The sequence below is a fragment of the Magnolia sinica genome, chromosome 4 (genome assembly GCF_029962835.1).
Source record: "Magnolia sinica isolate HGM2019 chromosome 4, MsV1, whole genome shotgun sequence".
Taxonomy (NCBI): Eukaryota; Viridiplantae; Streptophyta; class Magnoliopsida; order Magnoliales; family Magnoliaceae; genus Magnolia; species Magnolia sinica.
Genome location: NC_080576.1, coordinates 52171521 through 52188019, shown reverse-complemented (window position 1 = coordinate 52188019; position 16499 = coordinate 52171521). Strand labels below are relative to the sequence as shown.

Below are 16499 nucleotides of genomic sequence, written 5' to 3'. Positions count from 1 at the left end.
AAAATCCATATCTACACATGAAAGACTTTAATGAGATAATAGACACTTTATACTTTCCTAATATGTCTGAAGACACGATCAAGCTGAAACTCTTTCCCTTCTCCTTAAAAGAAAAGGCTAAGACATGGTTACACTCATTATGTCCACGATCGATTGGTAGATGGAATGACATGACAAGGGAGTTCATTAAGAAAATTTTCCCATATCATAAAACGAACACCCTTAGAAAGTCAATCATGAACTTTGCCCAAAAGAAAGATGAAACATTCTTCCAATGTTGGGAGCAGTTCAAGGATCTTGTCAGTTCATGCCTACAACATGATTTTGAAATGTGGCGCATAACAAGTTTCTTCTATGATGGGCTGACATCTTGTATGCACCAAATGGTCGACACAATGTGCAATAGGGAATTCATGAGCAAAGATATCGATGATGTGTGGGACTATTTTGACAAGCTTGCTAAAAACACACAATCATGGGACATCTCCCCAAAATCTAGCATCACCTCTAAGCCTACTTAATCAAAGGAAAAGGGTGGAATGTATCTTTTAAAAGAGGAAGATGATATAAATGCTAAAGTGGCTAGTCTCATAAGGAAACTCGAGGCCATGGAACTTAAGAATGATAAAGCTAAGGAAGTTGTGTGCGGTATTTGTGCTTACAACATACATACAACTAAAAATTGTCCAACAATACCTGCTTTTCGAGAGGTATTGAATGAGCAATCGAATGCCATGAATAATTACTAAAGACCTATCAATGGACCCACCTCCAATACTTATAATCCTAGTTGGAGAATTCATCCAAATTTCAATTGGAAGAATGGACAAATTGTTATTCCTTAAGGAATCCCTAACCAACTCTTGAATCAAGGGAATCCTCAAGAGGAACCAGTTCAAAATCCCACACAAACTCAATAGATTATCCAAACCTTACGAGAGTTTACAAAGTTTATGCAAAATATGGATTCACGTGTTACGGTTATAGAGAAGAGGATGCTTCTTACCCAACCTTTCCCCAACCCTAAATCGCAATATGAAACAAGTGATCCAAGCTCTTCAAATCAGATGGAGCAAGCTAAGTTTATCACTACTCTTAGGAATGGAAAGACCATTGATAAAACCATTCCGGTAAGGGCTGAAAAGCCTAAGGACCCGGAAGAAGATGAAAATGATAGACCAAACATTACTTCACATGGGTTAGAACCGGAACCTCAAGGCAAGCCAATTGCTCCATTCCCTCAGTGGTTGATTGCACCAAAACCTCTATCCAACTCTTAGAATATTCTAGAGGTGCTTAAACAAGTGAAGGTCAACATCCCTCTACTAGATGTTGTTAAACAAATTCCTTCATATGCTAAATTTCTGAAAGACCTATGCACTACTAAGAAGTAGCAAAGCATTCAAAAGAAAATATTTCTGACAGAAAAAGTGAGTGTCATCCTCAAGTAAGATGTGCCACAAAAATACAAGGATCCCGGTAGCCCAACCATCACTTGTGTAATTGGGAACTACCGAATCGAGCATGCACTTCTTGACTTGGGGGTGATCATAAATCTAATTCCTTGGTCTACGAACAACTGGCCCTGATGAATTAAAACCCACCCGAACCACATTACAACTTGCGATCGATCAGTTCATGTACTGAGAGGGATAATTGAGGATGTGTTAGTCCAAGTTGACAAATTCTACTATCCAGTAGATTTTATCATCCTGGATACTCAACCCATCATGGATATGAGCACTTAAATTCCTGTCATTCTTGGCTACCCATTCCTTGCCACATTAAAAATAATCATTAATTGCAGGAATGGAGTCATGAATTTATCTTTCGAAAAAATGACATTGGAGCTCAATATCTTTTTTCACATGAGAAAACAAGTAAATCATGAGGACAATACCCACGACGTTAACCTAATTAATTCTTTCATAGAAGATAGTGCACTTCTGACTCTATACTTTGATCCTCTAGAGACGTGCTGGGCTCACTCCCCTAATTTAGAAGCGCCGAAGCTTGACCTAAAATCATTGCCCGTTGATCTCAAATATGTCTATTTATGTTAAGATGAGACATACCTGGTGGTGATTTCTTCCCACCTTGAGTAAGAACAGGAGAGTATGCTTATCTTTTCTCTCATTGAGCATAAAGGAGCCCTTGGATTATCGACTGCGGACCTCAAGGGAATCGATCCCGTGATTTGTATTCACCGCATTTATCTTAAGGATAATATGAAGACCTCCCGACAAACACAACGTCGATTAAATCCAAACATGAAAGAAGTGGTTAAGGCCGAGGTTCTTAAACTATTGGATGTAGGTATCATCTACCCTATATCCGATAGTCAATGGGTGAGTCCAACTCAAGTGGTTCCCAAGAAGTCTGGAATCACCATCACAACCATTACTGATGATGAACTCGTGTCAATTAGAGTCACTACTGGTTGGAGAATGTGCATTGACTACAGGAAGCTGAATATCGTCATGAGGAAGGACCACTTCCCTTTACCCTTCATTGATCAAATCTTGGAAAGGCTAGTTGGTCACTCCTATTATTGCTTCCTTGATAGATATTCAGGCTACAATCAAATAGAGATAGCCCTTGAAGATCAAGAAAAGATCACATTCACATGCCCCTTTGGCACCTTTGCTTACCGAAAGATGTCATTCGGGCAGTGTAATGCCCTTGCTACTTTTCAGTGATGCATGTTGGGTATTTTTACTGACATGGTGGGGCAATATTTAGAGGTTTTCATGGATGACTTCTCTATCTTTGGTCCATCCTTTAGCGAATGTTTAGAAAATTTAAAAAATGTGCTGAAACGATGTGAGAAAAAGAATTTTGTACTAAATTGGGAGAAGTGTCATTTCATGGTTCGTAAGGAAATTGTTCTTGGACATATAATCTCACCAAGGGAATTGAGGTAGACAAGGCTAAAATTGACCTTATCTCCAACCTACCTCCACCTAAGAGCATACGAGAGGTGCAATCCTTCTTAGAACACGCTGGATTTTATAGGTGATTTATAAAGGACTTTAGTCATCTCTCTTGTCCTTTATGCAATCTACTTCAAAATGATGTATCATACGAGTGGACTAAGCAATGCCAGAAGCTTTCACTAAGCTCAAGGGCATGTTGACTACCACACCTATCATGCTGCCACCCGACTGGAGCGTCCCTTTTGAAATTATGTGCGACGAATCTGACTATGCTATTGGGGCAATGTTAGGTCAGAGAAAAGAGAAGAAGCCCTACATTATTAATTATGCAAGTAGAACTTTAAATCCTACACAAGTGAATTACTCTAATACGGAGAAGGAACTCTTAGCCATACTGTTCGCTTTGGATAAATTTAGGTCCTACTTGATTGGATCCAAGATCATCATTTACATTGATCATGCGGTGTTGAAGTACCTTCTTTCTTAGAATGATGTTAAGCCTCGCTTGATAAGATGATCCTCTTACTCCAGGAATTTGATTTAGAAATAAAGGATAAAAAAAGGAGTAGAGAACGTAGTGGCTGACCATCTTTCAAGACTTGATCTCGCTGATTCCCTTGAAACGGCACCCACAAACGGCATGTTCCCTAATGAACAACTTTTTAAACTCTCTCACCTACCTTGGTTTGCTGACATTGCAAATTATCTTACTGTAGGTTTCACGCCGACACACTAGACTGCGCAAGATAAGAAAAAGTTCTTCGCAGAGGTATGTAAGTTCTTCTAGGATGATCCATATTTGTTTAAGTATTGCCTGGACCAAATTCTAAGGAGATGTGTGCTAGACAATGAACATTAAATTGTCATCTCCTCTCATTCTCAGGCCTGTGGTGGTCACTTTTCTGCTAAAAAGACCCAGCCAAAGTTCTACAGTGTGGCTTTTACTGGCCTACTATGTTCAAGGATACTCATGAGTTTTGCAAATCTTGTGAGCATTGTCAAAAATTGGGAGCATTGTCTCATCGAAATATGATGCCTCTGAACCCTATTTTAATCATTGAAGCATTTAATTGCTAGGGCATCGATTTCATGGGGTCATTCCCCGAATCCTTTGGGAATTTATACATTCTGCTAGTAGTAAAGTATGTCACTAAATGGGTCAAAGCGATCCCGTGCTGGAACAATGACCATTAAACGGTCATTAGATTCTTAAAAGAAAACATCCCTTCCTGGTTCGGAACACCTTGGGCCATCATTAGTGATCGCGGTTCACATTTCTATAATAGGTCATTTGAGAACTTAATGAAGAAATATGACATCTCTCATAAGGTGAACACTTCATACCACCCGCAAACAAGTGGGCAAGTTGAGATTTTCAATAGGGAGATTAAATAAATTTTGAAAAAGATGGTTAACCCTGACCGTAAGGATTGGTCAACTCGCTTGACCAATACTTTATGGGCCTATCGTACTGCCTTTAAGACCCCAATTGGAATGTCTCCCTTTAGACTTATCTATGGGAAAGCTTGCCACTTACCTGTGGAACTGGAAGCCTACCGGGCTATCAAAAATCTGAATTTTAACCTAGACAATGCTGGCTTGCTGCGCAAATTTCGGTTAAATGAACTTGAAGAAATGCGAAATAATGCATACGAGAACTCGAGAATTTATAAGGACATGATGAAGGTATCCCATGACAAGAACATCCTTTGAAAATCATTCTCGACTGGTCAAAAAGCCCTCATGTACAATTCTCGGTTACATATTTTTTTGGGTAATCTCCGATCTCGTTGGACCGGCCTTTTCATAGTTACTAATTTCTATCCTCATGGGGCCGTTGAGATAAAGAATTTAAACAATGGCAATGTTTTCAAAGTCAATGGACACCGTTTGAAGCCATTTGTTAAGAAGTTTGATTTAGAGGACATGTCAATACCTCTGATTGATCCTGTCTACCAGGATTGACCTCCTAGTCTAATGGAGGTATAGTTAGGTTTATTGCTTTCATAGGATTTAGTACTAGGATAGTTTTCTTTCCATTGTTTAGTCTGTGTGCTAACCCATCTTTGCATTTAAATCCTTAGAAAAGCTGCAATTCGCCTTCTTTAGGTACTACCTATCCCTCACTTCTCATTTATTTTCGTTACATCATATGCATTGCATGGTCATATCTTTTACATTGAGGACAATGTAGATTTTAGGATGGGGGTGTGGATTAGGTAAACAATGAGCATTTTCTTAGTTTTTGAGCAAAAATTAGTTTTCTTAGTTTTGACCAAAATTTGTGAAATTTTTTCAATTTTTCAAGATAAAACATGTTTGGAAATAGATAATTTGTGTATTTAGGAATGCTTTGAGTATGATGATAAGATAGAAATTGAATTTTGAATTATTAAAGTTTGATCAACTAAGTAGCCTATCACTTACGGTTCTTACACTCAATTAATTAAGAGGAAGTTTGAATATCATTTAATCTAAATCACAAGACACATTCAATTTGCCTTTTGTGAATGGTACTAGATTTTCTAATTGTTAGGATGATGATTATTGAAAGATGATGAGAATTGAGTCTGGAGAATTTTATCCACCTTAAAAGATGAAAAGAACCAGTTAAAAAACAGTGAGATTGATAAAAAGGTCATAAATGATGGAAAAGACTGAAAAAGAATGAAGATGAAAAGACAGAAAAGACTAAATGAATAAAAGTGACCGTCAATATAAAATCAAAAACTGAAAAAAGAAGGAAACGGGGATAAGTTAGGAATCAGTACTTGACTTTTCAACCAATCTTGAAATAATGAGCATGGCTGACATTATGAAAAGAATAATGTTTTTATGGGAAGTAAATTGATTTGCACTGAGCACATTGGAAAACTTGATATGTGAACTTATGCTCTGAAAGAATTGGTAAAAAAAACCTATTTGATTGATTGCTTATGTGATTCGGCTCTAGGTTTTCAAAATTCCGCTTTCTCGTCTTAATTCTACTTATTCATACTTGATTACACAAAGGATTGATTTATGAAAAAGGTTTGAACATTGAGAATTGAAGATTATTTCACGCATGTTTTACTTAGGACTATCAAAATGCTTGTTGGGGAGTGTGTTGAGTATCAAATATTGCATATTTTACCCTCCTTATATCTTGAATTTATGCACATGATACTGTTTAATGGATTTTGTACATGTTTGTATTGCAAGGTGAATCTAAGAGCTTGGATTGAAAAGAATGTTAAAAGCATGGATTTGATGCTCATGAATCACCAAAGCAAAGGATAGATCTAAGGAGACCAAGATTGAAGAATTCACATGCCAAAGATCCAAGGAAACCAAGTGAGGAATGAACAAAATCAAAGATTTGAAAAGAATTTGCGTGATTTTCGACTAGTCTAAGCTCTGGCTCGACCAGCCTTGACGCTGGCTCGACTACTCGAAGAAACTTTGGCTCGAACTCCATCAACATTATCTTTTAAAATCATGCGATCCTCGACCAGTCGAAGATGACCTTCGACTTATCGAAGATTGCCTTCGACTCGTCTAAGGTTACACAGATTTTGCACGGACTGCATAAATTTGAGGCAGTTTCTGGATTTTTCCAACTCAGTGCGAAAGTTGGAGTTCCCTAACTATAAATAAGAGTTCCTAAGATGCTCCAAAGCATCTTCTAAGGTTTAAGGAGTAGAGCAAAAGCATGGAGAACTACCGCCAAGAGTCTTTTTTCTTCTTCCTTAGTTATTTTTATGCTTTTATTAAGATATTTTAGTTTAATCATGTCTATGGTTGGGTAAACCTCTTAGCTAGGGCTAAGAGGTGAAGCTTGTACCGTGATTGGGATGTTTATTTTGCTTTGATTCATGGTTTTATGTTGAACTTCGTTGATTTCTAGTTGATTTTAAGGAATATTTTTAATTTTCTATGGTTTATTGTGACTCAAATTACAATAGACGTTGCAATAGCTTTGAATATCTTCTTTTCTTATTTGAGATTGTTGGATTGGTAAATCCTGTTGTTTGTCATAGTCTCCTGGGCATGGTTAGGTGATGGAATCCCTTCTAATCTTCACAATTCTCTTCCATTGAGTCTAGATCAATGAGAAGTTTAGAGATTTTATTCTCTCTCTTTCCAATTGGATAAGATAGGACTCTGATTCGAATTGGATCTGTTGAATCAAGTAAGGTATCATCCCAAGAGCTACAAGTGGATCTTTGGCACCCTAGTTCCCACCTTTAAATTAATAAGTTTCAATTATAAATTTACAATTACTCTTTCAAATAATTTCAGATTTAGTTTTCGATCTTCTTTTAATTCTAGTTACTTTCAGAAATGTAGGAGTTTAGTCCCTGTGGATTCGTCCTCGGTCTTACAGAGATTATTACTACATCGCGACCCTACACTTAGGGTTGTGAACATGGAGTCACCATACCGAGGGAGAGGCTTCTTGGGAACGAGAGGTCGAAATCAAAGAGAAATACCCTCACTCGTCTACATTATAGGTATGTAAATTTGAGGATGAAATTTCTTTTAAGGAGGGTAGAATGTAATAACCCAAATTACTCTTGACCGTCTAATTTTAATCATTGATTGACACACCCAATTACTTCGATATGACCGTCGATCTACAAGATCTACTAATCCAATCCCAACCATTAATTTGGACATATCCAAACCAACCATCAATTAATGAATAAATCCAACCATGCATTTAACCTTCCATCCAATGATACAACCATCAAACCATCCATCTCACCACCAATCCACAGGGATATCACGAAGTCCAACCCCCGATCACACATTAATAGTTTTTGGAACACTGGAAAATAGGTGGGGCAATTAAGTCCTCTAGGTTGAAAATCCCTAAAGAGTAAATAGGTGGGGCGATCAAGGCCCTTGGGTTGAAAGTACCAGAAACCCAACTAGTACCTCTTGGAACCTCTACCATACCCTTTGAGTTGGGTGAGCATATTAAGATTGCAAAAGGTTCCCGCTGTCAAGTTCGGTAGGATTGTAGACTGACCAGCTAACGTACAAATGGGTCCCTCACTAAGCGCCCTTTGGATGGGTGAGCGTGTCATACAAGATGTTCCTATTGCTGGGCTAAGTGTTGTATTAGCACGGGTGTTGGCCAACCGGTGTAAACTGGCCTTAGTGTTAAAAATAATAAACCGCATTTGTTATTATAGATTATACCATATGTTAATCTCGTTCATTCATTTTTCTTTAAATTTACATTGAAAAATCTTGTTTATTAATTTCCTCATCCGTTGCTTTACCTAAATAGGTATTGTATTTTTTAATACATTTTATTTAGATTATATGAGGTTATCTTTGAAATCTGTGTTGAGATTACTCACTAGGCTTCGCAGCTTACCCTATTGGGATTTTAAAATTTCAAGATCAGGATCTCGTGGAGGTGCTTAAAGATAATTTCTTTTATTTATTTTGTTTCTTTAGAATTTTCTAAATAAGTGTAATGAACATTAAAAATAGTATGATAGTATGGAGATGACATGAGTTTGGTAATAATCTTAAATAGTTGGAACATGGATATTTTATTATTCTCTAAATAAATGTTTGATTATTTAATTTTGGATGGTTATATTTTATGAATGAGAATCATTTTGTCAATATATGTGTGGATTATGAAATGTAAACATATAAAACATAAGTCATGCCTTCGGGTACGGAATCGGGGTCAGATATACCTAGGTATCGGATTTCAGGGCATGACCGATTGGTCTCAGACCTTAAGTTTAGAATCATTAAGGACCTAGGGGTTTACTTGAAAATGTAGTCACTTTGAAAATTAGGATATATCCCTTGCGAGTGTAGTTGTGATCAAAACTTAATTTGTAGTAATATCTTGTAGTGATCCACCCTTATGTGACATCTAAAGCTTATTGTTTGATTTAGAACATGTTTAGTAGTCGGTGTGGAGATAGAGGTAGAGGTAGAACCAGTCCCGTGATGGCGACACCGAGGTCCACCAAAAGTGGCTAGTCACTTGACGGGGTCTTCCATGCTTTAGGCTACATGGTTGTTATTCTTGGACAACACATTGTCATGATAATGGAGGAGCTGCCCTAGTTGTCCAGGATGGTGTTGGGGGCTTAATAGAAAAATTTAAGAGATTGAAGCTGCCTGCTTTCAAGGGTTTCTCCAACCTTATAGAGGTAGAAAAGTGGAAAATTCAAATAGAGAAGATATTCATTGTTTTAAAATATGATGGGGAGCAAAATGTCACACTTGCGGTTTTCATGTTAGAGGGAGAGGCCGACCACTGGTGGGAGACAATTGCTAGAACAATTAAAGAAGTTATCACATGGACGTGGTATATGTTTTGTGATAAGTTCAATGATAAATAATTTCTTAAGTGTGTATGGGAGCTGAAAGTAGATGAATTCATAAGCTTAGAACAGGTGGAGATGACCGTAGGCCAATATGAGTCCAAATTTATTGAACTATCCCATTTTGCCCCATATATAATTCAGTATGAAGCTTGTGGTGCTAAAAGGTTTGAGTGAGATCTGAGAGGCTCAATTTGTAACAAGCTGACTCCACTTAAGCTTAGATTGTATGTCGATGTAGTAGAACACGCCCCAATGATAGAATGAGACAATGAAGAATTCTGGAAAAGTCGGAACTAGAAGAGAGAAGCGATGACCAATGTTAGAGATGCACCGAATACATATTAAACTCAGGGCGATGCTTCCAAGAAGCAAAAAATGATAGTAATAAACACCTCAGCTGCAGCTCAGCTAACGAACCGATTTATAGATAAATGTTATAATTGCAAAATGGAGTGTCACTCCGTTCATTTTTGTAGACAACTACCTCAACAGCCACATTATCAGGCACCCCAGTATATGCTTTAAGTTGTAACCCACGTGGAGTAATCGCTCACCTCATGATCTAGCGATGGAAGATGTTGGATACGATGAAGGATTTTGATGTCTAATTAAATCCGCGAACATCTGTAGCTTGTCTATTTAACCTGGCCATTCAACCTTCCTTGATTAATAAGGTTATAAAAGCTCAACAACAAGATTCATGGTTGCAAGCCAAGGTAATAGAAGCTGAAAAATGTGGTAAGTCAAAATGGAAAGTTGGTACCGATGGTGGATTACGGTTCTAACAAAGATTATGTATACCAAATGTAGCTGAATTAATGAAGAAAACTATGGACGAGGCACACCACACTAAGTTCACAATCCACCCTGGAGGTACGATGATGTATTACGATATGCATAGGCAATATTGGTGGAATAATATGAAGATGTAGATCACTGTCTTTGTAGCCAAATGTCTCACATGTCAACAGGTGAAAGCAGAGCATCAAAAGCAGTCTGGGATGTCACAGCTGTTGTCGATTTCTGAGTGGAAGTGGGAGCACATGTCCATGGATTTTATCATGGGATCACCACGGACACATAATAACATGATGCAGTTTGGGTCATCGTCGACCAATTAACTAAATCCACACATTTTCTTCCTATACATGCTACTTATCCCCTTGAGGAATTATGTAAGCTTTGTATTAAAGAAATAATTAGATTACATGGAGTGCCTGTATCTATCATATCCGATCAGGATTCTAGGTTCACGTCTCGTTTTTGGAGAAGTTTACAGAAGGCAGTGGGAACTGTAAGTGCTATGTTGTATATCAAGCACCCTGTATTGTCAAATTTTGTAGTGACAAACCACTTTGGAATGATGGACTTGATCATGATGGAAAGTTCACCTTCAAGTGACCTTCAAGTAATGTAAAGTTCACCTTCATACGAAGATGTGTTACAAGCCATTAAGATTGTTCTATCTACTTCAACTTCATGTCCAACATCAACTTCAAGTGCCTTAGTGACTTCAAGTTCAAGACTAAGTTCAAATACATGTTCAAGTTCTAGACTAAGTTCAAGTGCTACTTCAAATGCAAGATCAAGTTTCAAGTATACTAGTTCAAGTTTCAAGTACTTCAAGAAGAAGATCTAGCGAATCTACCAAAGCTACAAGTTCAATGTTCAACATTTCAAGTATAAATGACCCTAAAAAGACCTTAGGTTTAAGTCATGCATATTGCACATTTAATATGGGTCATTGTGCTTATTATAGGTTTTGCTTCGACTAGTCTAGTCAATGTTCGACTAGTCCAGGCTTTGGCTTGACCAGTCCAGATTTTAATTCAAAATTTCAGAATTTTCTGGTAGGTCCTCGACCAGTCGAGCACCCTGCTTGACTGGTCGTGGAGACTGGCTCAACCAGTTGAGTAGGGCTCGACTCGAACTCCAGCAATCATTTTGAGCCTCACTCAACCAGTCGAGTGCTATGATCGATAGTCGAGCAGGCCACTCAACCAGTCGAGGGCCAGTTTTATCCGATCGCGCCAAATTTTTTTAAATTTGGATGCTCCCAGGACCAGTCGAGGGAACTGTTTGTCAGGTTATAAATAGAGGACTTTTCTCAGCTTTTTTCATTCATTCCAAGCCAATTCAAGTCATCATTCTGAGAGATAAGTCCCCGTGATTATCAAGCTATTGTTTGGTAATTTAAGATTCTTGTTTATAACTTTTTGATTTCTAATTTCTTGATCTCTCGCTACTTCAATCTGATTTGAAAAAAAAGGGAATTCTGATCTACCCTTTTTGAGATCCAAGAAATTGAATCGAAGTAGTCCAAGGTTGGATTAATTTAAAATTCATTTAGACCTAGAACCCTTCTATATGTGTGATTGAACATTGGACATCTTCATCTTCAAAGAAGTGGTTCTACTGGGCTACATTGAAGAAGAATCTTCAGATAAGTATTTTCATTTACAACTTTTGGTTTGTGAGATTCCCAGAAAATCTCTATTGTGGTTTTGACTGAGATAGCCAAAAAATCTTAGCATAGGGTTTTTTAATTGTGGCAGGCCATTGAAAACACAATTGTAAAGGTTTTAAGGTAAACCTTGGAAAACCTTCTTTCATAGTGAAAGCCAATATCACGTGGGTTTTGATTATTAGGAGTGGAGTAGGTGTGGCTGTTTTAGAACAGTTGGTGCACACACCGACCCACTATAATTCTTAGAGTTTGGTGGATGATGATGATGATGTATGTGATTTATGTGTGATGAATGTTTGTATTTATTTCATGTACTTGTGGTGAATGTTGTAATAACTTGATTTGTTTCAATTGCTTCTTGTATTAGTTTGAGTTTTTTTTATCCTTATTGAGTTCGAGAAATCAGGTTGTCCAACCATAAACTCCATTTTTTTTTGTGTAAGGTTGTAACGCCCTGAAATTTGGGGGTCGAGCATAACTCAGCTCCCGAGTTCCAAAACATCACTTATGCAACATATTTAATGAAGGATGTATGTTGACTGTATTAGTGCATAAAACATGGAATAAATTAAGTCAAAACACAGATATGATTCAGGGATAAGTGAATAAAGCAAGCAGAAGACTTATAGTAAAATATGTGTACAAGTGTAAACCCCTGAATTACATATACAAGCCAGATCGTATGAAAGTGTTATTTAACAAAATTATAAGTATCAAGTTACATCATTTAAGTTCTCAAAAATAATCCCATGATCCCGTACATCAGACCGAGGCTCGCTAGAACCCATCTGAAAACTGCATATAAGAGAAGGCAGCCTCATCATCATCCAGCTCCCGCTCTGCCTCAGAAGTCGCATCCACATCTGCAACATCAGAGCCTAAGACAGAGTCTGGTGGGTGTTTAACACCGCCCCAGAAACGTGGGAGTGAGTGATCAACTCAGTGGAACAATAAGGCACTGGTTAACATGTTATCAGTTCAATCAAACAGTAATGATAAAGCAAGACAATTAAATAAATCCTAAGTACTCTTGTTAATGCAAAAATGTATGCAATATGATGCGTGCCCTCACGCGTACACCCTCAGTGTCTTCATCTTACATTATGCATGGCATCACCTTAAAGTGCGCCACATCTACAAAGCACATGCAAATGCGGTGCATGGATATGTGAAAAGGCCAAGCTATATGTCCTAGAGGGGGGGTGAATAGGACAATGCCAAATAAAAACTTATAACAGCGGAATAATAAAGAAAATGATAGCCAAATTAAATAACAATGCAGGAAAGAAAAACAACCTCAAAATTCAGATCTTGAGAGGTTGATACAAACGTTATTCTAAGGACAACCTTACACCAAAAACAGAGTTTATGGTAGGACAACCTTATTTCTAGAAAGGTCTTTGTATCAAGTCTCAAATCGAAGAGGAATACAAAAATAAATATAAACTGAATTGAAATAACTTGTAATTAAAGATGTATTGTTCTAGGGACAGCCATACACCATAAAAATGGCAGGGCAACCTTGCTGGAACAACTTTCAAATGAAATTGAAAATCAAGCTTATAAAGGAATAGCAGAAAGTAAATTCTAAGCTATTACAACATTCTCACAAAGCTTGAAATAATTACAACATTCACCACCATACATACATCCCACAAAAATTAATTAAAAGATTAAAAGAATAAATCAATCAACCACAACTCAAGGGATTATAGTGGTTCGCCTGTGTGTTCACCAACTGTTAAACAACAGCCACACAAAAAGCTACTCCACTCCTAATATCCTCACACAGGAGATATTAGCGTTCACTAAAAATAGGTTTTCCCAGGTTCACCCAAAACCCTTACAATTGTGTCTTTGTATGTGGGCTTACACAATTAAAAAAACCCCACTTCTGAGTTTTCCTGGCTCTCCTCAGATAACCAATACAACAAGATTTTTCTGGCAAATCTTGAAAGAAACCAAAATAATAGAAAGGAATTTACAATATGTAAAATACCTGAATATCTCCTTCGTTGTAGCACCCGGTAGAACCAAATCAAAGTAGATGATTGAATGTCCAAGTTCAATGTCCAGTACTAGATTACAATGGTTCTAATTCTAATAGATTTTAAATTAAACCAAATAGGGCTTGCCTTAATTGATTTTGATTCCAAAGAAAGGGAATAATAATTCCTCTTTATCAAATCAGATTGGAATATAAGAAACAAAATCAATTAAAATAAAGCTAAGGAAAGAGAATATTAAATAAGCACACTTAGCTTAGATGGAGCACAAAATTATCTCTCAGAAGTTCGACGAAGATTGGCTTGAATACTTTAATTAAATCGATAATTTCTTCTGAGATTCATGCACTATTTATAGGTGAGAAGATCGGGTCTTCGACTGGTCTAGAGTGCTCTACGACTAGTCGAAGCTCTAACAGATATTTGAAAAATCCGGCGGGATTTGCTTTGACCGTTCTACGACTGTTCGTAGGTTTCCTTCGACTGGTCGTAGGACCTGAATATCTTCGCTGGACTTCGAGTCGAAGAATGTACGACTGGTCGAAGATCAGTCGACACTGTTCCTATGACTGGTCGAACAGATTCCAGGACTACTCGAAGGCTAAAAGATTTTATCCGGAATTTGTAACAAACTTACGACTGGTCGAGGAATTTCTTAGACTGGTCGAAGCAAGTCTAGGACTAGTCGAAGAAGGCCTAGGACTAGTCGAAGAACAGATCAATCACATGAAAAATAACATTCGACTCATGTATCCGAAATGACCTACTTCTAAGGTCATCCTATGGTCAAACAAACCTCAATCATGAAGTATGGACATTGAAACAAGAGACCATGAAGAATGAGCCTTGAAGTCTTGATGTAGATTAAACCTTGAAGTAGCTCAATCTTGAAAGTGGCTTGGGTTTCAGCTTGAGTCTTGAGTTCAGCTTGAGTTTCAACTTGAGTCTTGATTTCAGCTTGAGTCTTGCCTTGTACTTTCTTTTCAGCTTGAGTCTTGTTTTGTGAGCAGTGCTTGTATTCAAGATCTTGAGTCTTGTCTTATGAGCAGTGCTTGTTGTGAGCTTAGCTTATTCATGAATGTTGATCCTTGAGAGAGCTTCACTTATGCAAGTTATATATAACAGAGTATAATAGTGATTTTGGCACCACAAATTTGACAACAAACAGGGATAGAAACTATAGCACTTACAATCTCCCCCTTTGTCAAATTAGTGACAAAACACATAACCATGATAAACATAAGTAAAACAACTGGTTAATACCCGCAAATCAATATTCAACATTCAACCAGTTTCAACATTCAACCATTATCATTCAACAAGATCAAACATATATTCTCCTTGACACCCCACTCCCCCTGAGTAACATAACCAATGCTACTCCTCTCACAATCACATTAACAACAAACCATTCTCCCCCTTTTTGTCACAATATGACAAAGGAGAACTAAATAAAGGAATGAGAGTAAACATGAGGAGGAAATAGAGTATAGCAAAAGAGTCATAGAGATACTCAAGATAGCATCACATATACCCAGCAGAAATATTCCATTAAGAACAAATATCCAGCATAAAATCCAACTCAAACTCTAGCAAACAAGAGCTAAGTAATAAAGTTATTACATACAAAAAGTTTCATAGAAACTAGTCAGAACTAGAACTTGAAGATGGAGCAGGAATAGAAGGATCAAGTTGGTGCATGCCTTTGTTCAAGCGCCTAAGATATTTGCGCATGTACTTGAATTGCAAATCATGAGCAACAGACATGTTTTCCAACTTAACATTTATATTCTCAACTTTACCTTCTAATGCACTCAGACGTGCATCAACATCAGATGGTACAAAATCTGGATCATTAGCTGAGTCAGAATCCAATTCCTCAAAAATGTCATCCATATTAATATCAATACCAGCTTCTTCAGGACCACCACCACCACCACCACCTTGTTCAGGAAGCAGATCCAACTTCATCTTATTAATATTTGTATTGTTGAAGATCAGATGATGGATTGGTGCTTCATCAACAGGCATATCGACTAATATATGAGTAGCCAATACAGTCATAAAGTATGCAAATGGAATGTCACTATGACCAGGATGGAGTCGAAACTGAAGAATGAAATGACAGATTAAGGATGACAAACAAATCTGAGTACCATTTGAGATAGCATGGATAACACAAACTATAAAAGAAGTCAGGTCAGATTTATTACCCGAACGAGGATACAGATTAGACACAAAGATTCTGTGAAGAATTCTGTATTTGGGTAACAAATACCTTGCGGGGAGCGCATTCCCTTTTTGAGTCCATTGAACATCCATATTGCACAAGTCTTTAGTTAGCATACGTTTTTCAGCCATTGAGGGTTTATCAGTTAAGTTATGAAATGGAATACCCTCATCATTCACAGGAATTTCCATAAGGGCTGAAATTAAATGACGATCAACGTCAAATGGCCCTTCTCTAGTAGAAATTTGGAAAGTTAAATTATCCTGTGAAGATGCACTAATACATGAAAACATGGATTGGGCAATGGACTGGTATGCAGGCCCACCCCAATGCAATAAGTTAGTCCAACCTACAGCTTCAAGCATAGGAAGGATGTCAAATGGAGCAATGTGATTGACATCAACAGGATGTTTAACGATAACCTTACGAGATCTAATGTCCCTAACAAATGATGGATCATCATTGGGAACAAGAAGATGACGTTTAGATATAGGGGTAGATCTGGAGGAAGAA

The 16499-nt window shown here is 37.5% G+C and overlaps 1 non-coding gene across 1 annotated transcript; it reads right to left on the bottom strand.

Moving 5' to 3' along the window:
- Positions 1–218: 218 nt before the first annotated feature.
- LOC131244891 (small nucleolar RNA R71) lies at positions 219–325 on the bottom strand. Its single transcript, XR_009170662.1, has one exon. It is a non-coding gene; the product is annotated as a small nucleolar RNA R71 (small nucleolar RNA).
- Between the last annotated feature and the right edge of the window lie 16174 nt (positions 326–16499).